Raw genomic sequence first — 25,147 nt, forward strand, 5'->3', positions numbered from 1 at the left:
GCCCCCACTGTTATTGGAGTTTACCTTCCATTGTGAGACACTGACAGTGAAATGTTTGCTGATAAACATGCCCTCATTTGTAATTGGTTGATCAGAAGGTCACTTAATATAAATTGTGTGACTTGAGTTCAGATTGTCTGCATACAGGATGTCTTACAAACTGATACCCTTTCCTAACTGCAGGTGATGGCTGGCACATCTATTACTGTCATTTGTCATGCCCACACTTAATTCAAAATGTTGGAAAATCGTCCTTCCTCAGAAAGATACCCATAGTTTACTTGAGCTTCAAGGCCTCAGTTTCCAGAGTATGTCTTTCTAACATCATGGTCACTATTTCTATTCAAGCAGTGTAGTCAAAATTTCATATTGCTGTTACTCCCACTCATTGATGGTCTATCTGGCAGATCAGCAGTTCCAGAACTGTAAATCTGAGTGAAGAAATGCTTGAGGTCTAGGCACCTAACAACTCAGATCTATATAAAAAAATATAGGCATATAGGTATAAATCACAGAACAAGTTTGGCTCTGAATTCATGGTAGATGAGTGCTAAAACTCCCAGGCCAGTGTGCTGACCCACTCTTTGATGTGTTTGTAATTGTGTTGTAATTTTGTAGGTCATATAGGTATAATTTGAATACAGTAATACTTTTACAAAGCTCCTATATTTTTTTTAACAAACTGGCCATATCCTACTGAGGCAGGATGACCTAAAAAGAAACTGAAGTTTCTCTTTTTAAATTTAGTAATGTATACAGAAGAGGTTTACTAGTCCCGTGCTCCCAGCACTTTAGTCACCTCTTACAACATGCATGGCTTATGGAGGAAGAATTCTGTTCCACTTCCCCATGGAGATAAGCAGAAAAAAACAAGAATAAGAGCTAATAAGGACATAGAAGAAAACCCAGAGGGGTGTGTGTATATATTCTTCTTTCAACACACTAGAAGAAGAACTAAAAAGAAAATAGCAGAAAACCTAGAGGGGTGTGTATATATATGCTTGTACATGTATGTGTAGTGTGACCTAAGTGTAAGTAGAAGTAGCAAGACATACCTGAAATCTTGCATGTTTATGAGACAAAAAAGACACCAGCAATCCTACCATCCTGTAAAACAATTACAGGTTTCCATTGTACACTCACTTGGCAGGACAGTAGTACCTCCCTAGGTGGTTGCTGTCTACCAACCTACTACCTAGGAGAGTTCCTATTATGTTCAGCACTTTGAACAATCCTTAACACAGGTAGACAGTTAAATGTGTTCATATCAGTGAAAGGCAAAATTGTTTGAGTGGGCATCATAAAAATTCTAGATAGCACAAGATAAAGATAATCTGCCACTCAGTGACACTGAGAATTATCAGGTTGTCTTGACAGTTCAACATATCTTGATCATTTGTCTTGTCCATTGGAGAGCCTGCTAATTTAATTTTAGGTGCCTTCTCCAATGCCACGACATGCTAACTTTGCTTGCCATCATCTCTGGTGGTCCCACCTTTGCTACAAACTCTTTCCAGTTTCTTAACTGACACTAATTTGCTTCATCACCTGTAACCACCAGCCCTTCCCTCAACACCTCCATTTCTTTCCTCCCCCACCATCTCCTTTACCTGTGCCATACACCACTCTATAACCTTTATGGGTTTACTGCTTTTATATTTGTAAAAGGCATTTAAGTTCTGCTGATTGCCCATGAATGCCCATTTTGACCCTGTCAGTGCTCTCTGCTTTGTGTGAGGGGTTACTTTACATTTTCTAGTCAGTGTCATCAATTTTTAAATGCAAATGTGAATTTTATTTTCTACTGTGTGAGGAGGGAAACCCTCCCATCATGTAACTGAGCACTAGCTTGTCTTCAGTAAGGCTTGTAGTATTTCACATATTCCAGCTTGATCTGTCATCCTGACTCTTGCACTGTTTTCTTTAAGTTCTACTGCCCCAGTGTACCATTGTTTTCTGGTATTTTCTTTGATTGCACCTACTTTACACTACTTAGTATTTTCATTTTCTCATTCTGCCCACTACCATAATGGAGGCAAGGGTTAATGTGCCCCCATCCACTATCAAAATCAGATATAGAAGTGCATATCTGGCTTTTGCTTCCATCACCATCACACATCCAAAGACTTAATGTTCATTTTGTAACTTTGTGTTTAACCCTCATCTACTCCTTTTTTCATTCTTCTCTCTGTTCTTTCCAAATGCAGTTTGTGATGTCTTAGACATGGAGACATTAGACAGTTTTAACTGCTTGTATTGGGGCTACTACCCTGACAGCCTCTCACTCATGTAGGCAGTCTCTTGCCTTAAGCACCTGGCTATTAATTTGCAAGACACTAGAGAACATTGCATCTTTTCCTTCTGTCCACTCTACTACATTTTCCCCATTTCTTGTCCTGTCAGTCTGCATCTGCTACTGTGCATGCTTGCCATGGTGTTTAGTGTTTCTCTACACATTGAGCTTTTGACAAGTCTTGTGTTTAACTGCTACTACCTCATGACCTCCCTTGTTTTGATTGACTGCCCTATCTTTTTACCAGTATGTTTTTTTTTTTTTTCATTTATTTTTATTATTATTATCACACTGGCCGATTCCCACCAAGGCAGGGTGGCCCGAAAAAGAAAAACTTTCACCATCATTCACTCCATCACTGTCTTGCCAGAAGGGTGCTTTACACTACAGTTTTTAAACTGCAACATTAACACCCCTCCTTCAGAGTGCAGGCACTGTACTTCCCATCTCCAGGACTCAAGTCCGGCCTGCCGGTTTCCCTGAATCCCTTCATAAATGTTACTTTGCTCACACTCCAACAGCACGTCAAGTATTAAAAACCATTTGTCTCCATTCACTCCTATCAAACACGCTCACGCATGCCTGCTGGAAGTCCAAGCCCCTCGCACACAAAACCTCCTTTACCCCCTCCCTCCAACCTTTCCTAGGCCGACCCCTACCCCGCCTTCCTTCCACTACAGACTGATACACTCTTGAAGTCATTCTGTTTCGCTCCATTCTCTCTACATGTCCGAACCACCTCAACAACCCTTCCTCAGCCCTCTGGACAACAGTTTTGGTAATCCCGCACCTCCTCCTAACTTCCAAACTACGAATTCTCTGCATTATATTCACACCACACATTGCCCTCAGACATGACATCTCCACTGCCTCCAGCCTTCTCCTCGCTGCAACGTTCATCACCCATGCTTCACACCCATATAAGAGCGTTGGTAAAACTATACTCTCATACATTCCCCTCTTTGCCTCCAAGGACAAAGTTCTTTGTCTCCACAGACTCCTAAGTGCACCACTCACTCTTTTTCCCTCATCAATTCTATGATTCACCTCATCTTTCATAGACCCATCTGCTGACACGTCCACTCCCAAATATCTGAATACGTTCACCTCCTCCATACTCTCTCCCTCCAATCTGATATTCAATCTTTCATCACCTAATCTTTTTGTTATCCTCATAACCTTACTCTTTCCTGTATTCACCTTTAATTTTCTTCTTTTGCACACCCTACCAAATTCATCCACCAATCTCTGCAACTTTTCTTCAGAATCTCCCAAGAGCACAGTGTCATCAGCAAAGAGCAGCTGTGACAACTCCCACTTTGTGTGTGATTCTTTATCTTTTAACTCCACGCCTCTTGCCAAGACCCTCGCATTTACTTCTCTTACAACCCCATCTATAAATATATTAAACAACCACGGTGACATCACACATCCTTGTCTAAGGCCTACTTTTACTGGGAAAAAATTTCCCTCTTTCCTACACACTCTAACTTGAGCCTCACTATCCTCGTAAAAACTCTTCACTGCTTTCAGTAACCTACCTCCTACACCATACACTTGCAACATCTGCCACATTGCCCCCCTATCCACCCTGTCATATGCCTTTTCCAAATCCATAAATGCCACAAAGACCTCTTTAGCCTTATCTAAATACTGTTCACTTATATGTTTCACTGTAAACACCTGGTCCACACACCCCCTACCTTTCCTAAAGCCTCCTTGTTCATCTGCTATCCTATTCTCCGTCTTACTCTTAATTCTTTCAATTATAACTCTACCATACACTTTACCAGGTATACTCAACAGACTTATCCCCCTATAATTTTTGCACTCTCTTTTATCCCCTTTGCCTTTATACAAAGGAACTATGCATGCTCTCTGCCTATTTTTCATTATATTTTTTTAATTTTTTCATGTCTAACATGCAATGGAATTTTATGAGAATCTTGCAGTTATTACCTATACAATATACATTTGTTTTAAAGAAACCAATATTCATCACACTGTTAGCTTTTGGTCTCCAGCTATGCTCTCTTAAAAGTTCTTGACTAGTGTCTTGGCATCTTACACAATCTCAGTGCACTTCTTAGGAAAATGCTGACTGTATTAGATGCTCAGTATTTTATATTTAGACTAATATACTGTACTACAGCCCTTGTGTAACACAGTCTTCCTTATAACTCTTCTCATCTTGTTCCTTGTCTTTAGGTGACTCCAGGCTCTAGTTTCCTCTTTAACTAAACTGCTCCTGCTCTTAGACTTGTTTAGTTACCATCATTTCCTTTATGACTGGTGAACTGCTGAAGTCTTTCTCTCACTCCCTTTGTCTTTGCATATCTTACATTCCAGAACCTATACTAATTATACTAATTTCAGTTGTGACATCTCTGTTTACAATCTTCTCTTGCTTTAAACTCTGATTGGACAGTTGTAGATGATCTACATGACAGCAATTGTTTCCTTATTGTCTTTACCTCCCACTTCTGTACTCGTCCTCTTCACTGGTCTTCCTTTTGACAATTCTCCCATTGATGGGAGTTGCATCCTTCATCACTTTCATCTTCTCAGCTGCCTCACTTGCTATTCTTGTGACATACATGTGACCGGTTTTGAGTTATACTTCTGCTAGCTATCATGTGGTCACTTTACTGTGATAGTGAATAGTGACACTTATGTATAGCTCAGGACATTTATTGAAGGAAACATTTCACCATGAGTGGCTTCATCAGGACTGAGGCCATTGAGGATTGATAAAGCCACTCTTGGCAAAATGTTTCTTTTAATAAATGTTATAAACTGCACATTTTTGTCTGTCTACAGCTTACTGGTCATCACCATACCATTTACAACCATTTTCTCTGACTGCCTGGTCAACCAAGTGATTGTTGCTTGCAGACGAACATAGCCATCACAGCCCAGTTTCTAAGGCATTTCCTAAAGAAATTTGTATATAGTTTGTAACTAATGACTTACGTCTTTGTGCTGGCAGTGTTTCTTATATCTGTTGGTACAAGATTGATGAGTCAACGATCTCAGATATAGACATAATATTTTTCTCTAATTATGATTATGCTATCTACTTTTCATTGGATTTACTTTGCATTTCCTCCTCATCCCAGCAAGTTGTTACTTTGTTCTGAGACCTTGGACCTATGTGGGGAGATAGGCAATTTGTTATAACTACTGTATTGAGTAGGATCAGTGCATGATAACTTGCTAGAAGTAGTAACATCAAAAAGAAGAATTAGTCTATGACATCACAGTATGCTGTCTCCTTCACTGAATACCACAAGGCCTATATTTACTGTACTTTTAAATATATTCCCTCCAGGGGGGAAAAATAAGACTACCAGTATTACAGTGGTACCCCGAGTTTAAGCCATAATTTGTTCCAGAAGGCTGTTCGAGTGTCAGTACCGAACGAATTTGTTCCCATAAGGAATAGTGTAAATTAGGTTAGTCCGTTTCAGATCCCCAAAAATACACTTACAAAAGGACTTACAATAATACACTTACATAATTATTTGAGTTGGGAGGTGGCCAAAACTCAGGGTACCACTGTATTATTAATTAATGTAGTTACATCTCTTAAATGCTTGATGAGTGATTATTTTCCTTTGTCTAGTGGATCTCTATTAGAGTTAAGAATTCCCTAGGAGGACCACATGTGGCCTGAGGGTATTCATAATCATTGTAGCATCTGGATGTAATAGGGTGGCCCTTATATTTTAAGTTTTGGTATATTTAAACTTTCAGTTATTATTATTATTTTATATATATATCTATATATATATATCCTAGGTAGTAGGTTGGTAGACAGCAACCGCACAGGGAGGTACTACCGTCCTGCCAAGTGAGTGTAAAACAGAAACCTGTAATTGTTTTACATGATGGTAGGATTACTGGTGTTAATTTTTTGTCTCATAAACATGCAAGGTTTCAGGTATGTCCTGCTACTTCTACTTACACTTAGGTCACACTACACATACATGTACAAGCATATACGTATATACACACCCCTCTGGGTTTTCTTCTATTTTTCTTACTAGTTCTTGTTCTTGTTTATTTCCTCTTACCTCCATGGGGAAGTGGAACAGAATTCTTCCTCCATAAGCCATGCGTGTTGTAAGAGGCGACTAAAATGCCGGGAGCAAGGGGCTAGTAACCTCTTCTCCTGTATGTATTACTAAATGTAAAAGGAGAAACTTTCGTTTTTCCTTTTGGGCCACCCTGCCTCGGTGGGATACGGCCGGTGTGTTGAAAGAAAGAAAGAAAGATATATATATATTATTTTTATTTTTTTATCACACTGGCCGATTCCCACCAAGGCAGGGTGGCCCGAAAAAGAAAAACTTTCACCATCATTCACTCCATCACTGTCTTGCCAGAAGGGTGCTTTACACTACAGTTTCTAAACTGCAACATTAACACCCCTCCTTCAGAGTGCAGGCACTGTACTTCCCATCTCCAGGACTCAAGTCCGGCCTGCCGGTGTCCCTGAATCCCTTCATAAATGTTACTTTGCTCACACTCCAACAGCATGTCAAGTATTAAAAACCATTTGTCTCCATTCACTCCTATTAAACACGCTCACGCATGCCTGCTGGAAGTCCAAGCCCCTCGCACACAAAACCTCCTTTACCCCCTCCCTCCAACCTTTCCTAGGCCGACCCCTACCCCGCCTTCCTTCCACTACAGACTGATACACTCTTGAAGTCATTCTGTTTCGCTCCATTCTCTCTACATGTCCGAACCACCTCAACAACCCTTCCTCAGCCCTCTGGACAACAGTTTTGGTAATCCCGCACCTCCTCCTAACTTCCAAACTACGCATTATATTCACACCACACATTGCCCTCAGACATGACATCTCCACTGCCTCCAGCCTTCTCCTCGCTGCAACATTCATCACCCACGCTTCACACCCATATAAGAGCGTTGGTAAAACTATACTCTCATACATTCCCCTCTTTGCCTCCAAGGACAAAGTTCTTTGTCTCCACAGACTCCTAAGTGCACCACTCACTCTTTTTCCCTCATCAATTCTATGATTCACCTCATCTTTCATAGACCCATCCGCTGACACGTCCACTCCCAAATATGAATACGTTCACCTCCTCCATACTCTCTCCCTCCAATCTGATATCCAATCTTTCATCACCTAATCTTTTTGTTATCCTCATAACCTTACTCTTTCCTGTATTCACTTTTAATTTTCTTCTTTTGCACACCCTACCAAATTCATCCACCAATCTCTGCAACTTCTCTTCAGAATCTCCCAAGAGCACAGTGTCATCAGCAAAGAGCAACTGTGACAACTCCCACTTTGTGTGATTCTTTATCTTTTAACTCCACGCCTTTTGCCAAGACCCTCACATTTACTTCTCTTACAACCCCATCTATAAATATATTAAACAACCATGGTGACATCACACATCCTTGTCTAAGGCCTACTTTTACTGGGAAATAATTTCCCTCTTTCTTACATACTCTAACTTGAGCCTCACTATCCTCGTAAAAACTCTTCACTGCTTTCAGTAACCTACCTCCTACACCATACACCTGCAACATCTGCCACATTGCCCCCCTATCCACCCTGTCATGTGCCTTTTCCAAATCCATAAATGCCACAAAGACCTCTTTAGCCTTATCTAAATACTGTTCACTTATATGTTTCACTGTAAACACCTGGTCCACACACTCCCTACCTTTCCTAAAGCCTCCTTGTTCATCTGCTATCCTATTCTCCGTCTTACTCTTAATTCTTTCAATAATAACTCTACCATACACTTTACCAGGTATACTCAACAGACTTATCCCCCTATAATTTTTGCACTCTCTTTTGTCCCCTTTGCCTTTATACAAAGGAACTATGCATGCTCTCTGCCAATCCCTAGGTACCTTATCCTCTTCCATACATTTATTAAATAATTGCACCAACCTCTCCAAAACTATATCCCCACCAGCTTTTAACATTTCTATCTTTATCCCATCAATCCCCGCTGCCTTGCCCCCTTTCATTTTACCTACTGCCTCACAAACTTCCCCCACACTCACAACTGGCACTTCCTCACTCCTACAAGATGTTATTCCTCCTTGCCCTATACACGAAATCACAGCTTCCCTATCTTCATCAACATTTAACAATTCCTCAAAATATTCCCTCCATCTTCCCAATACCTCTAATTCTCCATTTAATAACTCTCCTCTTCTATTTTTAACTGACAAATCCATTTGTTCTCTAGGCTTCCTTAACTTGTTAATCTCACTCCAAAACTTTTTCTTATTTTCAACAAAATTTGTTGATAACATCTCACCCACTCTCTCATTTGCTCTCTTTTTACATTGCTTCACCACTCTCTTAACCTCTCTCTTTTTACATTGCTTCACCACTCTCTTAACCTCTCTTTTTCTCCAGTGGCCCAGTGGCCTGGTGGCTAAAGCTCCCGCTTCACACACTGAGGGCCCGGGTTCGATTCCCGGCGGGTGGAAAAATTCGACACGTTTCCTTACACCTGTTGTCCTGTTCACCTAGCAGCAAATAGGTACCTGGGTGTTAGTCGACTGGTGTGGGTCGCATCCTGGGGGACAAGATTAAGGACCCCAATGGAAATAAGTTAGACAGTCCTCGATGACGCACTGACTTTCTTGGGTTATCCTGGGTGGCTAACCCTCCGGGGTTAAAAATCCGAACGAAATCTTATCTTATCATATCTTACTCTTCCCTCCTTGCATCACTTCTACTTCGTAAAAACTTCTCATATGCTAACTTTTTCTCCCTTACCGCTCTCTTTACATCATCATTCCACCAATCGCTCCTCTTCTCTCCCGCACCCACTTTCCTGTATGTATGCATATATATATATATATATATATATATATATATATATATATATATATATATATATATATATATATATATATATATATATATATACATATATACATACATATACATACATATATACACAGCAGGGCCCCGCTTTATGGCATTTCGCTTTACGGCGTTCCGCTAATATGGACCTTTCAAATTATGACCAAAACTCGCTATACGGCTCCCCCCACCTGTCTTTCTAATACGGTCACAGCGGCCCACCGAATTTGTTTACATTCTCCCTGAGCACATCTCCTTATTATGTCTGGAAACTTTCCAAAATTTCAAGTGTTTTAAAGTTATTGTATATTTTATATGTATTGTACTTGATAATTAAACTTGTGTACACCTGTACCTAAATAAACTTACACACTGTGCTGGCATGTAGGTACACATTAAAATCACTAAGAGTCTCTCTACTCTTGATGCAATAATAATAATAATAATAATATAATAATAATAATAATAATAATAATAATAATAATAAAAATAGTAATAATAATAATCTCTTGGGCGCATTAATGTCGCATATTACGTTAATATAGACATTTCCCTTAATCTATGATATCTTTTTCAAAATTATATAAGAAACACATTATGTAACACACAAACATGATACATGCACCCACAGTATAAAAATTTATACAAATATGTATGAGATGTTTACCAAACGGTTTGTAGAAGTGTCGGAAGAATTACGTTTTCTCTAGCCCGTCACCTGTTACTAGGGATAACTGTAGAAAAATATTCCTTTTGTATGCCTTCACTTTATAGCTATAATTCTGTACTAACTTGTACACAGTGTAAGAGTATTTGTTTCGTGATTTAATTATTATAATAATAATAAATATATTATAAGGTAAAAGTTTCACAAACTCTTACAAATGTACATGAACAAACTAAAACTGGATACGTATTAATACCGTCTATTTCGCCTGACCGAGTGATCGTCCACAACCTGTTCAGTTTGTTTGTTTGTTTACGCTGTCTGAGCTCAGTGTATCATTAAATGTTGTATATTACGTTAATATACACATTTTCATTAATCCATCCGTGATATTTTTTTCAAAATTATATAATAAACACGATACATAACATAAATACATAACATATGTGTAGAGAACCTAGGATAACCCAAAAAAGTCAGAGTGACTTACTTCCATTGCCTTCACTCAGAGCATCATTTCTTCTCAAAATGATGTTACATGAGAATGGGAGTGTTCTTCTTTATTTATTCTACCGTATCAATGTAGAGACAACCTGTACACAATGTAACTTGTACACAAACCAGACGTGTACACTGTTTACAAAACTTACCTTCGCCTGGTTTGTTTACATAACTCTGCGCCTGTCCTCTCTCATGCACTCATTCTTTCTCTCTGGTATGGTAGCCTGGCTGACTACCATACATACCACACTTGATTTTTTTACAATAAATACTACTCATCTCACCCTATATTTTAAGGTAAGTAATGAGTGAACTGTATATACATTTTATCGCTCTGGGATGCTTAAATATCATAGAATAGTATGTGTGGGTGGGGTGGCCTGGTATGGTAGCCTGGCTGATTACCATACATACCACACTTGATTTCTTACAATAAACACTGCTTGTCTCACCCTAGATTAAGACTATAAATATTTTAAGGTAAGTAATGAGTGCACTATGTGTGTATTGTACTTTTTTATTGTTTTTTGATGCCTGGTTCTATTGCTAACATAATATATGTTAGTGTAAACTTGTTATCTAGTGTTTGTATGCATTTGTAAGTGGAAAAAAAAGGGTGTTCCACTTTACGGTGGTTTCCGCTTTACGGCGGTAGCCTGGAACCTAACCCGCCGTATAAGTGGGGCCCTCCTGTATATATATTTATATATATATATATATTATATATTATATATATATATATTATATATATATATATATATATATATATAGGGAGCAAGGGGCTAGTAACCCCTTCTCCTATATATATTACTAAATTTAAAAGGAGAAACTTTAGTTTTTTCTTTTGGGCCACCCCACCTTGGTGGGATACAGCTGGTACATTGAAAGAAGAAAGAAGAATATATATATATATATATATATATATATATATATATATATATATATATATATATATATATATATATATATATATATACACAGTGGACCCCCGCTTAACGATCACCTCCAAATGCGACCAATTATGTAAGTGTATTTATGTAAGTGCGTTTGTACGTGTATGTTTGGGGGTCTGAAATGGACTAATCTACTTCACAATATTCCTTATGGGAAAAAATTCGGTCAGTACTGGCACCTGAACATACTACTGGAATGAAAAAAGTTCGTTAACCGGGGGTCCACTGTATATATATATATATTTTTTTTTTTTTTTTTTTTTCAACAAGTCGGCCGTCTCCCACCGAGGCAGGGTGACCCAAAAAAGAAAGAAAATCCCCAAAAAGAAAATAATTTCATCATCATTCAACACTTTCACCACACTCGCACATTATCACTGTTTTTGCAGAGGTGCTCAGAATACAACAGTCTAGAAGCATACACATATAAAGATACACAACATATTCCTCCAAACTGCCAATATCCCAAACCCCTCCTTTAAAGTGCAGGCATTGTACTTCCCATTTCCAGGACTCAAGTCCGACTATATGAAAATAACCGGTTTCCCTGAATCCCTTCACTAAATATTACCCTGCTCACACTCCAACAGATCGTCAGGTCCCAAGTACCATTCGTCTCCATTCACTCCTATCTAACACGCTCACGCACGCTTGCTGGAAGTCCAAGCCCCTTACCCACAAAACCTCCTTTACCCCCTCTCTCCAACCCTTTCGAGGACGACCCCTACCCCGCCTTCCTTCCCCTATAGATTTATGTGCTTTCCATGTCATTCATATATATATATATATATACGCGTGCACACACACACACACACACACACACACCGGCATTTTAGTCGCCTCTTACAACATGCATGGCTTACGGAGGAAGAATTCTGTTCCACTTCCCCATGGAGGTAAGAGGAAATAAACAAGAACAAGAACTAGTAAGAAAATAGAAGAAAACCCAGTGGGGTGTGTATATATATGCTTTTACATGTATGTGTAGTGTGACCTAAGCGTAAGTAGAAGTAGCAAGACGTACCTAAAACCTTGCATGTTTATGAGACAGAAAAATGGACACCAGCAATCCTACCATCATGTAAAATAATTACAGGTTTTCGTTTTACACTCGCTTGGCAGGACGGTAGTACCTCCCTGGGTGGTTGCTGTCTACCAACCTACTACTGGAGTTTACCTGGAGAGAGTTCCGGGGGTCAACGCCCCCGCGGCCCGGTCTGTGACCAGGCCTCCTGGTGGATCAGAGCCTGATCAACCAGGCTGTTACTGCTGGCTGCACGCAAACCAACGTACGAGCCACAGCCCGGCTGATCAGGAACTGACTTTAGGTGCTTGTCTAGTGCCAGCTTGAAGACTGCCAGGGGTCTGTTGGTAATCCCCCTTATGTATGCTGGGAGGCAGTTGAACAGTCTCGGGGCCCCTGACACTTATTGTATAGTCTCTTAACGTGCTAGTGACACCCCTGCTTTTCATTGGGGGGATGTTGCATCATCTGCCAAGTCTTTTGCTTTTATAGTGAGTGATTTTCGTGTGCAAGTTCGGTACTAGTCCCTCTAGTATATACGTATATATATATATTCTTCTTTCAACACACTGGCCGTATCCCACCGAGGCGGGGTGGCCCAAAAGGAGAAACGAAAGCTTCTCCTTGTACATTTAGTAATATATACAGGAGAAGGGGTTACTAGCCCCTTGCTCCCGGCATTTTAGTCGCCTCTTACAACACGCATGGCTTACGGAGGAAGAATTCTGTTCCACTTCCCCATGGAGATAAGAGAAAATAAACAAGAACAAGAACTAGTAAGAAAATAGCAGAAAACCCAGAGGGGTGTGCATATATATGCTTGAACATGTATGTGTAGTGTGACCTAAGTGTTAGTAGAAGTAGCAAGACGTACCTGAAACCTTGCATGTTCATGAGACAGAAAAATCGACACCAGCAATCCTACCGTCACGTAAAACAATTACAGGCTTTCGTTTTACACTCACTTGGCAGGACGGTAGTACCTCCCTGGGTGGTTGCTGTCTACCAACCTACTACTACTATATATATATATTACTATATATATATATATATATATATATATATATATATATATATATATATATATATATATATATATATATATATATATACATATATACATGTATATATATATATATATATATATATATATATATATATATATATATATATGCAGTGGACCCCCGCTTAACGATCACCTCCCAATGCGACCAATTATGTAAGTGTATTTATGTAAGTGCATTTGTACATGTATGTTTGGGGGTCTGAAATGGACTAATCTACTTCACAATATTCCTTATGGGAACAAATTCGGTCAGTACTGGCACCTGAACATACTTCTGGAATGAAAAAATATCGTTAACCGGGGGTTCACGGTATATATACGTATACAGTGGACCCCCGGTTAACAATATTTGTTCCCATAAGGAATATTGTGAAGTAGATTAGTCCATTTCAGACCCCCAAACATACACGTACAAACGCACTTACATAAATACACTTACATAATTGGTCGCATTGGGAGGTGATTGTTTAGCGGGGGTCCACTGTATATATATATATACGTATATATTTATTTATTTATTTATTTATTTATTTATTTATTTTCATGGGAGTAGTACTAAGCCCAAAGAGATCATATAGAGCCTCAGAATGGGAGGGAATCAGGTATGATCCAACGAACGTGAGGTCAGGCCTATTTCCTTGGGGCTAGAGCCCCTTACAAACATTGAGGAACCTTCTTTGAGGGACTGACCCTCCCTGAAGCTTTCATTTTATGGACAAACACACTGTGCAAAATTTCAGCAAAATGTTTTGATGTTTAAAGGTTGCTCAAGGATCTCAGAGTTTTGCCTATGACCTATTAATATTTGTTATGACCATACAGTGATAATGTTGGTTGGGTGCTTTTCAAATATTCCTTAACCCGTAAACAGTGCAAAAGTATATGTATGTTCACTACCCCAGTGCCCCGAATATTTTGAATTTTTTTTTTTTTTTATTGAAAAAAGAGCACACTTTTCTAAGTGATAAAAAAATTTTTTTTTAGGGTCAGTACTTACAGAGATATAAGGCCTCAAAGTTGGCACTTGGAGATCACCTGGCAGCAACATGTAGCGCTGTCGCTGCAGAAGTGTTGCCGAGATATCCTTTTTTCCATTTTTCATATTATTTTTATATAATTGTTATGTTCTGATAATTACAATTTATAGTAGTTCTTGTCATTTTATAACCAATCTTTGCTCTGACACTAGTACGTATTAGGTACTGAAATTGTACTCACATTGTCACAAACACACTGACAGGTGGACATTTACACCTGTCTTGGTCATTTACTATTTTCTTGGAATATATACAAAGTATTTATAGGTCCTAGCAATGTTTTGGATATGTGGAAGTATATAATAATAATGAGGATGAGGATGATGAAGATAGGATGATGAGGATGAGGATGAGGATGATGAGGAGGAGGAAGAGGAAGAAGAGGAGGAGGAGGAGGAAGAAGAGGAGGAGGAGGAGGAAGAAGAGGAGGAGGAGGAGGAAGAAGAGGAGGAGGAGGAAGAAGAAGAAGAGGAGGAGAAAGAGGAGGAGGAGGAAGAGGAGGAGGAAAAGGAAGATAAGGAGGTTGAGGAGGAGTAGGATGAGGAGAAGGATGATGATGAGGATGAGGAGGAAGATAAGGAGGATGAGGAGGAGGAGAAGGAGAAGGAGGAGGAAGAGGAAGAGAAGAAGAGGAGGAAGAAGAAGAAGAAGAAGAAGAAATAATAATAATAAAATAATAAGTTCCCTTGAAGCATGAAAAACAAAGTCCACCCCTGACAGTGACGTGATAAGAAGAGATAACATTTGATAAGAGCTGACGTTTGATGAGCATTTGGGAGGGTGCAGTGATAAGACTTGATAAGAAAAAATTAGGGCCTACTTTGTTTTCGCTGGTACACAAACATGTCTATTTGTCTGTCTGTCAAGCTCCCTGTCTATCTGTCTAGCTCTCGTCTCAGAAAGAGCCACAAGACTGCGTCGTCATCACATTTACTCATATCTTCAAGCAGAGTATAGCACTTTGTCTGGATTTTTTTGGGTTATCCTAGGTAATTTACACTATGTATACTTGTATTTATACGTACCTGTGAGACAGAGATAGACACAGAGAAAGAGATAGAGACAGAGACAGATAGACTGACACAAAGATAGACAGAGATAGAGACAGAGAGACAGACAGAGATAGACATAGATACAGACAGACAAATAGAGATAGAGCCAGGCCACCAGCCACACAGCTGGCTGCAATGCAGCTGACCAGCCAGCTAGCCAGCCAGCCAATCACCCAGTCAGGCAGCCAGGCAGCCAGCCAGGCTGCCAGCCACACAGCTGGCTGCAATGCAGCTGACCAGCCAGCTAGCCAGCCAATCACCCAGTCAGGCAGCCAGCCAGCAAGCCAACCAGAATTGTTTCTCTTTACTTAGGGCATAGGTTATAAGACATTCTGAGAGGGTGTTGCACAAATATTGCACATGGGTTATTATCGAGGTTTTTTGATATTTCCTTGACCACTTGTGGCCACATCCACCTCAAAGCCACTAAACTTAGGGTCAAAAATCACTTTCCTCTTAAAATAGGAATGAATCCCAGGTGTTTGCTGCGCTGTTTGCTCTAACTGGCGCTCATTTGAACTGGTGTTCTCACAAGGTACTAAGTGGTCCCAGATTTTTTTAATATCGCACACACTGAGTGTTAGAACCCATTCTATGCTGACAAGGCATCTCAGGCCAATCGTGCCAAATTTGAAGGCATGAAAAATAAAACATATATATACATTTGGGGCACTAGCAGTAAAAACGTATGTATACGTTTGGACCGTTTACGGGTTAATCATGACTGAAACCATTGCATCCAAGAGAAGTTGAACAGTATTCTTAACCCTAAATCTTTGCATAACTAACTAATGTGTGTAATTTTTTTGCCTTCAAATATTCTGCTTGCCACTATCTGAAGTTTTAGCTCAGCTCCTTGGGTTGCCTACCACCTCACATCTGAGACCAAAATTCTAGGATCAGGCACGTCCATGCAGTGCATTATGGGTACTACTGCCTCAACAGCACATATAAACATTAAAAACCAGGACCTGTCATGCCACCAGCTTCCCTGCCAGTATATAGGGTGTAGAACTGGCACAAAGATAGCTTATTTCTTCCAAATGTAATAGTTTCATGATATTAACACTAGAATTCAGCCAAAATGCACACTATGTAGATTTAAACTAAGATAACTCAATACAGTCAAACAGTATGACTTATTTCCATGTTTTGAGGAATATTACACCTTGAACCAATTATAATATCACAAGATTTCCTCTTATGTAGTGTTAGAAGACAAACACAATGAATAGAAATAATTTTTTTTTTTTACCAATTTATAGTGAATATTGCAATTGAGGTTTTGGCTCCATATGCATTTCTTCATATCATAAATACTACTAAAACACCTTGAAATGCATCTATTATCCAGTTGAAAAACAATCAGAATTTGGTATAAATAAAATGGAAAACATAAATACTGCTATGCTGGTGTTGGCAACAAGTTACTGTGTTTTCACCAACATACATACCATAAAACCATAATTCTTCCTCTGATTTCAGCTTTATTTTTGTAGTTCTGTTTAAAAAGATAAGCCTTTTTTTTTTAATCTGTAAGAATTTTTTTTTTCAAACTTTTGTCAGACATGTTGGCATTTTTATTTAATTGCCTCCACAATTTTAGGCTAATCGAGAAATACAAGAAACACACCACGTGTTTAAAGCTTCTGTGCACTCAGATGAGAGTAGAGCTGGAAACCAAAACTATTCAGGAGTTTTTTTTTTTTTTGAGTTGAGTTTTCATTCTGGTGCACTCAAGAATCTTTTCACTTGGTGGCGGATGGTGAAAAAATGTGTCCTGAGTGATAGACAAAACCCAAAAATAAGGGTGAATTGTATTGAGGAAATTTTAGACATTGCATACAAAGCCTTCTTGTTAAATGAGAGAAAGGGAGTTTGAGAGTGATGTCTTCTATTAACAATGGCCTTGAGAAGAAATAGCAGGTGCATTTGGCCAAGAAATGGAAATGCTGGAAGATGGGCAGCAGGGATGCTGACCTTTTAGAAGATAGTTGTGAAAATAAGAGCAATAGCTGTATGTCTGCAATTGAGAAATTTTTGGATGATCAGTTTCAAGCTTACAGACTGCCCCTTCCTGAATATAGTTAAAAGATGCTTCTAAGCACAGCACTTATAGTTGCTCTGGACTGCAACAATGTATCTCCATGACTTTGGCTTACTGGCCCTTAACAGAAACAGTATCAGACAGCATTGACAGCAGCATCAATATGACTCTGGAACCCACTTTCAAGGAAACTTTAAACCAAACATGGTTCTAATTGTCCACTGGTATGGCAAAATCCTACAAGATATTATTGAAAAAGACATAACTGATTGCCTCCCCATACTAGTATACTTTTAATGGATGGAAGTTCTCAGCTGCTTGCAGTATGCAGGCACTAGAGAGGCTGAATTTGAGTCTTGGAGGCAGGAAGTACAGTGCCTTCACTCTGAAGGAAGGATGGGGATGTTGCAGTTCCAAAAGTCATTTAAATTGTGATGTCTGCACTTCTGGCAAGATAGCTATTGAATGAATGATGAATGCATTTCCTTTATTATTATTTGGGCCATCCTGCTTTGGTGGGAGATGACTGGTGTGTTAAAAAACAAAAATTACTTCATACAAAAAAAACAAAAAGGCACAATACCATGACTGCAACAATACACAAATAATCCGCACATAGAGAAGAGCTTACCATGATGTTTTGCTATGACTTGGACCATTTACAAAGTCAGTGTGGCTTTGTAAATGGTTCAAGTCAGACCAAAATGTTGTCGTAAGCTCTTCTCTCCTACATGTGGGGTTATTTGTGTATTACATACATTTGAAAATCCCCTGGTTATGTAAAAACTTTAAGGACTGCATGACCAGAGCCATGTTGGATAGTGATGAGGACATTTTGAAGTGTTTAATGTGCTTTTGTCCCCATTTCAAGGCAGAGCATTCACTGACTTAATGGCCAAGAATACCAAGACTTGACAGTCTCTCATCTCCCCTCAAGATTTCCTGAAAATCCCTGCATTACATTGGGTGGAGAATGAGCATTATCAAGCAACTCGGGCCGCAATAAAAATACTGGCAATCACAAATGACCATGCTATGCATGGCATTAGATTGATTAAGGATTTTACAGGTTGACTTGTGGACAAAGAGCAGCAGCTCCAATTTGTTTTAGCAGTGGGTTGCTGACCAGTGCAAGCAATACCCTCAGGACAACAAGAAAACCTTGCAAAGGCATACTGAGAACAACAATAAATGACTGGTAAGTGTCCATTGACATTTCCTGTAATCTAACAAAGTTGCTATAATTAATAAAATTAATATTTCGTGAAGGGATTAAGGGAAACCGGTTAGCCGAACTTGAGTCCTGGATGTGGAAAGTACAGCACTTGCTCTCTAGAGGAGAGGTTTTGGGATATTTAATGTTTAGAGGGACACCTAAACTGTTGTATCTGCATGCCTCTGGCAAGACAGTGATAGTGTGAATGATGGTGAAAGTGTTTTTTTCTGGGGGGTCACCCTGCCTTGGTGAGAGACGGCCAGCATATATATAAAAAAAAAAAAAAACTTGCTTTTACAAGTTTTGAATGCTTCTAGTCATGATATAGCTAAATAGCTAATGTACATATCTGTGTCAAGGGAACCCCTCACAGGTCTTGTGTATTGTCAACTGGAGTGAAGAATCTAACAACATTGTCCTATGCCACATTAGTGAAAGTGGAGGACCTTGAGCGATGCTTAATTATCAAAATAATTATTTTAATATGATTTTGCACAGTGCTTTTGAACCATATGTAACTTTCTGAGGAAGTCAGATCAATTTTTTTTAACTATTTTCCACACTTACAAGGACCACCATAGGGTGCAGGCTGACTCTGGCTATATCCTCTACTCTTTCAGCATTTGTTTTATGATAGGTATAGGTCGACCATCAGTAATCCAGCATCATTGGGACTTGTAGAGTGCCAGATTAGTAATTTTGCTGGATCACAAAATGGTCTGGCAAAATCACTAGTGATTGGCTAGTGTAATTTGAAATTACACTAGCCAAAATTAGTGATGGTTGACCTGTAAGCTATAGGAATTTTTTTTTTTTATTATATTCAGGACCATTTTAGTTTAAGTATTATTAATGTGTTTACAATGTTATTCTCTTGTTATAACTTGTATTGTAGTCACATTGTGAAGTAGCTAATTATGTTTGTTCCACAAGGGTTTACAGTTTGAACTATTCATGTTAGTGATCTCTAATATATACAGTTCCCTACATACATGTGAATTAATTCTTAATTAAGGAATAATGAATTCCCAGTCACTTATATTTTCATATTACTCTTAAGCTTTCTCTTCCTTTAATCAGGTCTCTGATTGTGTCCATTACTTAATTTAAATAAATTATTATAGATCTTTCCTCTTAACTTTTTTTACATGAGTGTGTATGCCAATACCTATCTGTATTTGTTGCAAGATATCACTTTACAGCAACACAGTAGCAGTAGCATCAGAGTGACCAGAAATGATTAATGTAGATGAATGGTTCAGAGAACTGACAAATTGATAAATTAGACCTAGGTGTTGCACATGTGTCTAATTTATCAACTTGTTGGTTCTCTGAACCATTCATCTACATTGCTGTCTGACACAGCAACATCTTGGGATCTTAATACAGGGAATTCTTCACTTGCCTAACCCTTGGGCATGACCTACTTCCACATTAGTCAAATGTGATACCACCTACGACTGCTGCACCTCTTCTACCTACAGTATATAAGCCACTTCGCACATATGCTGTATTCTTTTCAAGATTGATGGACTGATTACCTCAAACTACTCCTGTTCTTCAACATCCTCCTTTGTATGGACTGATGAAGCCACTGCGTGGCGAAACGTTTCCTCAATAAAGATACCCAAGTGTTGCACATGTGTCTAATTTATCAGAAATGATTAAGTTAGAGCAAGCACAAATTCAAAGCTGAAGGGTAAGGCAAACATGATTACAGACACTTGTAAGGCAGCAAGCATAGTAAGAGGACATGAACAGGTGAGTGGTGCATTGAGGTATCTGTGGAGACAATAAAAAAAATGTTATCCATGGAGGCAAAGAAGGGAATGTATGAAAGTATAGTGGTACCAACACTTACATGGGGTGTGAAGCTTGGGTTGCAAATGCTGCAGCGAGGAGGCAATGGAGATGTCCTGGCTATGGGCAATGTGTGGTGAAAATATTATGCAGAAGAGAGTAAATTAGGAGGAGGTGTGGAGTTACTAAAAGTATTAGTCAGAGGACTGAAGAGGGGTTGTTGAGGTGGTTTGGTAATTTCAAGAAAATGGATCAAAGTAGAATGACTTGGAGAGCGTATAAATCTGTAGGGGAAGGAAGGCGGAGTAGGGGTCGTCCTCGAAAAAGTTGGAGGGAGGGGGTAAAGGAGGTTTTGTGGGTGAGGGGCTTGGACTTCTAGCAAGCATGTGTGAGCGTGTTAGATAGGAGTGAATGGAGACAAATGGTTTTTGGGACCTGACGAGCTGTTGGAGTGTGAACAGGGTAATATTTTGTGAAGGGATTCAGGGAAACCGGTTAGTTGGAATTGAGTCCTGGAAATGGGAAGTACAATGCCTGCACTTTAAAAGAGGGGTTTGGGATACTGGCAGTTTGGAGGGACTTCTAAACTGTCGTATCTGAGTGCCTCTGCAAAGACAGTGATTATGTATGAGTGAGGTGAAAGTGTTGAATGATGAAAGCATTTTTCTTTTTGGGGATTTTCTTTCTTTTTGGGTCACCATGCCTTGGTGGGAGATGACCGACATATTGAAAAAAAAAAATGAACAGAAAGAGGAAAAAGTCTAAGAACTCCGGAAGAGTCTGTAGAAACAAGGTAAAGGGATGAAAAAAAAAAAAAGGTGAGGGGCACTGATTATCTCTGTTAGCTTTACTAATGTATATAATAATTCTATAGGTTGTTGGATTATGAAGATGGTGGCAACAATGATGACAATAGGCATTTTGGCTGTATGTGGACATCTTAGCTGTACAGTCTGTGAATAACCAACAAACGAAATGCCTTCTTGCACAAGCTCAATCCCTGTTGAGGATGCATCACGTCTGTGCAGACAAAAGACATACAGGGGATGAGGATTGTGTCAAGGCAAGTAAAGGGGGTGACAAAAGTGAAGCAGTAGAATTCATTATATCAAACGATGCTGCAAGGCAATTGTAGCAGATGAAAGAAGGTGCTGGGGCAGTAATTTATGTAAATACAGTGATGCTTGTTAGTATCTCCATATACATGAACCATATTTGGAATGGGGTGGCTAAAGGCAATATAGAATGGTACAACAGGACAAGCATTGACAAAACACAAGGGGTGATTTCCCACACAGTATTGGAATTAAAATATAAAGAATCAACAGTTGTTGTAGGCTGTAGAGCTGCAGATAGGGCATTTGCTGGCTGAAGGATGGTATATTTCAGCAGTATCAGAAAGGCCACATAGTGGGTAAAGTTTGTCAACTTCAGACACTACAAATACTGTTAAGGGAAGGGAGCAGCAGTCTGGTATAATTTTGGCCTCATTGCTTGAAAGATGGTGGCAACCATGAAAGGAATGCCTTGAAGCCTGAGTATTGTATTGGTGTCTCCACATTCAAAGAGCTGTGTGAGGAAGACCATCTGAGAAAGACTGACTACCCTAGTTAAGCATGGTGAGCACTGTGGATGTGCTGCCACTACTTCATTTAGAGAGAATACCAGCATATGAAAGGGGAAAGGGCCTTGATGGGAATTTCCCAAATTCCTTCTATCTTGTACCAACTGAGCCCACTGAAGTCACTGAGATTATAAAGTCACTTAAAATAACTCAGGGAACCTGTCTCATGTCTCACCATTATTGTACAAGCGAGTGGCCCATGTCCTTTCGCATGCTATTTCATTACTTTTTAACAAGTCACTAGAAACTAGCACCTTCCCGAAACTACTCAAGACAGCAAGGGCTACACCAATACATAAAGGAGGTGACCCTACAGATGTAAACAACTATAGGCCAATATCAAACTTACCATTGCTATCCAAAATCTTTGAGAAACTCGTGCACAGGAGACTGTATTCATTTATAACGGCACAAAACATACTCAACCCCTGCCAGTTTGGATTCGGGAAAAATAAAAACACTAGTGATGCAATTGTAAAAATGCTAGATCTGCTTTACACAACATTGGAAAATAAGGAATATCTGCTAGGAATTTTTATTGACCTAAGAAAAGCTTTTGACACAGTAGACCACGGCATCCTACTCCACAAACTTGATCATTATGGTATAAGAGGCCATGCGCTTGCATATTTCAAATCCTACCTTACTAATAGGTATCAGTATGTCACCATTAAAGACACAGCATCATCAACACGGCCACTTGATACTGGAGTTACGCAGGGAAATGTCCTTGGACCCCTGTTCTTCCTCATTTACATCAATGATCTTCCAAACGCATCCCAACACCTGAAACCCATTCTCTTTGCTGACGACACGACTTGTGTCATCTCTCACCCTAATCTTGCTACCCTCAACACCATTGTTAATGAGGAGCTGCTCAAAATATCAACTTGGATGACAGCCAATAAACTTACACTTAACACTGACAAAACCTACTGTACAGTGGACCCCCGACATTCGATGGCATCAACATTCGATAAATCCGACATTGGATGCATTTTAACGCAAAAATTTTGCCTCGACATTCGATGGAAAACCTGGCATTCGATACGATTCGTACGAGACATGTCCACGTGTGGCCTGAACTGCCCCGTGTGTGCCAGTGTTTACAAGCCAGCCAGTGTGCGCGCATCTAAGGATACATTCGGTACATTCCATATTATCACTGTTTTTGGTGCTTGTTTCTGCAAAATAAGTAACCATGGGCCCCAAGAAAGCTTTTAGTACCAAGCCTTCGAGAAAAAAGGCACTAACGACTATTGAAATGAAGAAAGAGATAATTGCAAAGTACGAAAGTGGAGTGTGTGTGTCGGAGCTGGCCAGGTTGTATAGTAAACCCCAATCAACCATCTCTATTATAGTGAGCAGGAAAATGGCAATCAAGGAAGCTGTTGTTGCAAAAGGTGCAACTTTGTTTTCGAAACAGAGATCGCTAGTGTTTGAAGATGTTGAGAGACTGTTATTGGTGTGGATAAATGAAAAAAGTAGCAGGAGATAGCATCTCTCAAGCGATCATTTGTGAAAAGGCTAGGAAGTTGCATGACGATTTGGTAAAGAAATTGCCTGCAACTAGTGGTGATGTGAGTGAATTTAAGGCCAGCAAAGGTTGGTTTGAAAGATTTAAGAATCGTAGTGGCATACACAGTGTGGTAAGGCATGGTGAGGCTGCCAGTTCGGACCACAAAGCGGCTGAAAAATATGTGCATGAATTCAAGGAGTACATAGAGGCTGAAGGATTGAAACCTGAACAAGTGTTTAATTGTGACGAAACAGGCCTGTTTTGGAAGAAACTGCCAAGCAGGATCTACATTACTCAGGAGGAAAAGGCACTCCCAGGACATAAGCCTATGAAAGACAGGCTTACTCTTCTCATGTGTGCCAATGCTAGTGGTGATTGCAAAGTGAAGCCTTTATTGGTGTATCACTCAGAAACTCCCAGAGCGTTCAGGCAAAAGATTATCCTCAAGGCTAATTTGTGTGTGCTGTGGAGGGCAAACAGTAAGGCATGGGTCACTAGGGACTTTTTCTATGACTGGTTACACCATGCATTTGTCCCCACTGTGAAAAATTACTTAATTGAAAGGAAATTAGACCTTAAGTGCCTCCTGGTATTAAACAGTGCCCCTGGTCATCCTACAGACTTGACAAAGCGACTTTGTGGGGACATGAGCTTCATTAAGGTGAAGTTTTTGCCTCCTAATACCACTCTTCTCCTGCAGCCCATGGACCAGCAGGTCATTTCCAACTTCAAGAAACTGTACACAAAAGCTATGTTTCAAAAGTGCTTTGTAGTGACCACAGAAACTCAACTGACTCTAAAAGAGTTTTGGAAGGATCACTTTAATATCCTCAATTGTATAAACCTTATAGGTATGGCTTGGGAGGAAGTGACTAAGAGGACCTTGAACTCTGCTTGGAAAAAACTGTGGCCAGAATGTGTAGACAAAAGGGATTTTGAAGGGTTTGAGGCTAACCCTGAGAAGCTGTATAGCCCTTGTGGCTTAGCGCTTCTTTTTGATTATAATAATAATAACCCTGAGAATACTATGCCAGTTGAGGAATCCATTGTCGCATTGGGGAAGTCCTTGGGGTTGGAGGTTAGTGGGGAGGATGTGGAAGAGTTGGTGGAGGAGGACAATGACGAACTAACCACTGATGAGCTGCTAGATCATCTTCAACAGCAAGAGGCCAGACCTGAGGAAACTGCTTCTGAGGAGGGGATAGAGAAATTGAAGAAGTTGCCTACTTCAAAGATTAAGGAAATGTGTGCAAAGTGGCTTGAAGTGCAAACCTTTTTTGATGACAATCACCCTAGCACAGCTATTGCAAGCTGTGCTGGTGACTATTACACTGACACTGTTGTGAACCATTTTAGGAAAGTCATAAAGGAACGAGAGGTACAGGCCTCTATGGACAGATATGTTGTGCGACAGAAGTCCAGTGACTCAAGCTGGTCCTAGTGGCATTAAAAGAAGAAGGGAAGTAACCCTGGA

The 25,147-nt window shown here is 39.7% G+C and overlaps 1 protein-coding gene across 1 annotated transcript in view; it reads right to left on the reverse strand.

Annotated features, from left to right (window-relative positions):
• LOC128703476 (uncharacterized) overlaps window positions 1-25,147 on the reverse strand; it is a 171,388-nt gene that overhangs the window by 8,513 nt on the left and 137,728 nt on the right. The window lies entirely within an intron of this gene.

The sequence above is a fragment of the Cherax quadricarinatus genome, chromosome 31 (assembly GCF_038502225.1).
Source record: "Cherax quadricarinatus isolate ZL_2023a chromosome 31, ASM3850222v1, whole genome shotgun sequence".
Lineage (NCBI taxonomy): Eukaryota > Metazoa > Arthropoda > Malacostraca > Decapoda > Parastacidae > Cherax > Cherax quadricarinatus.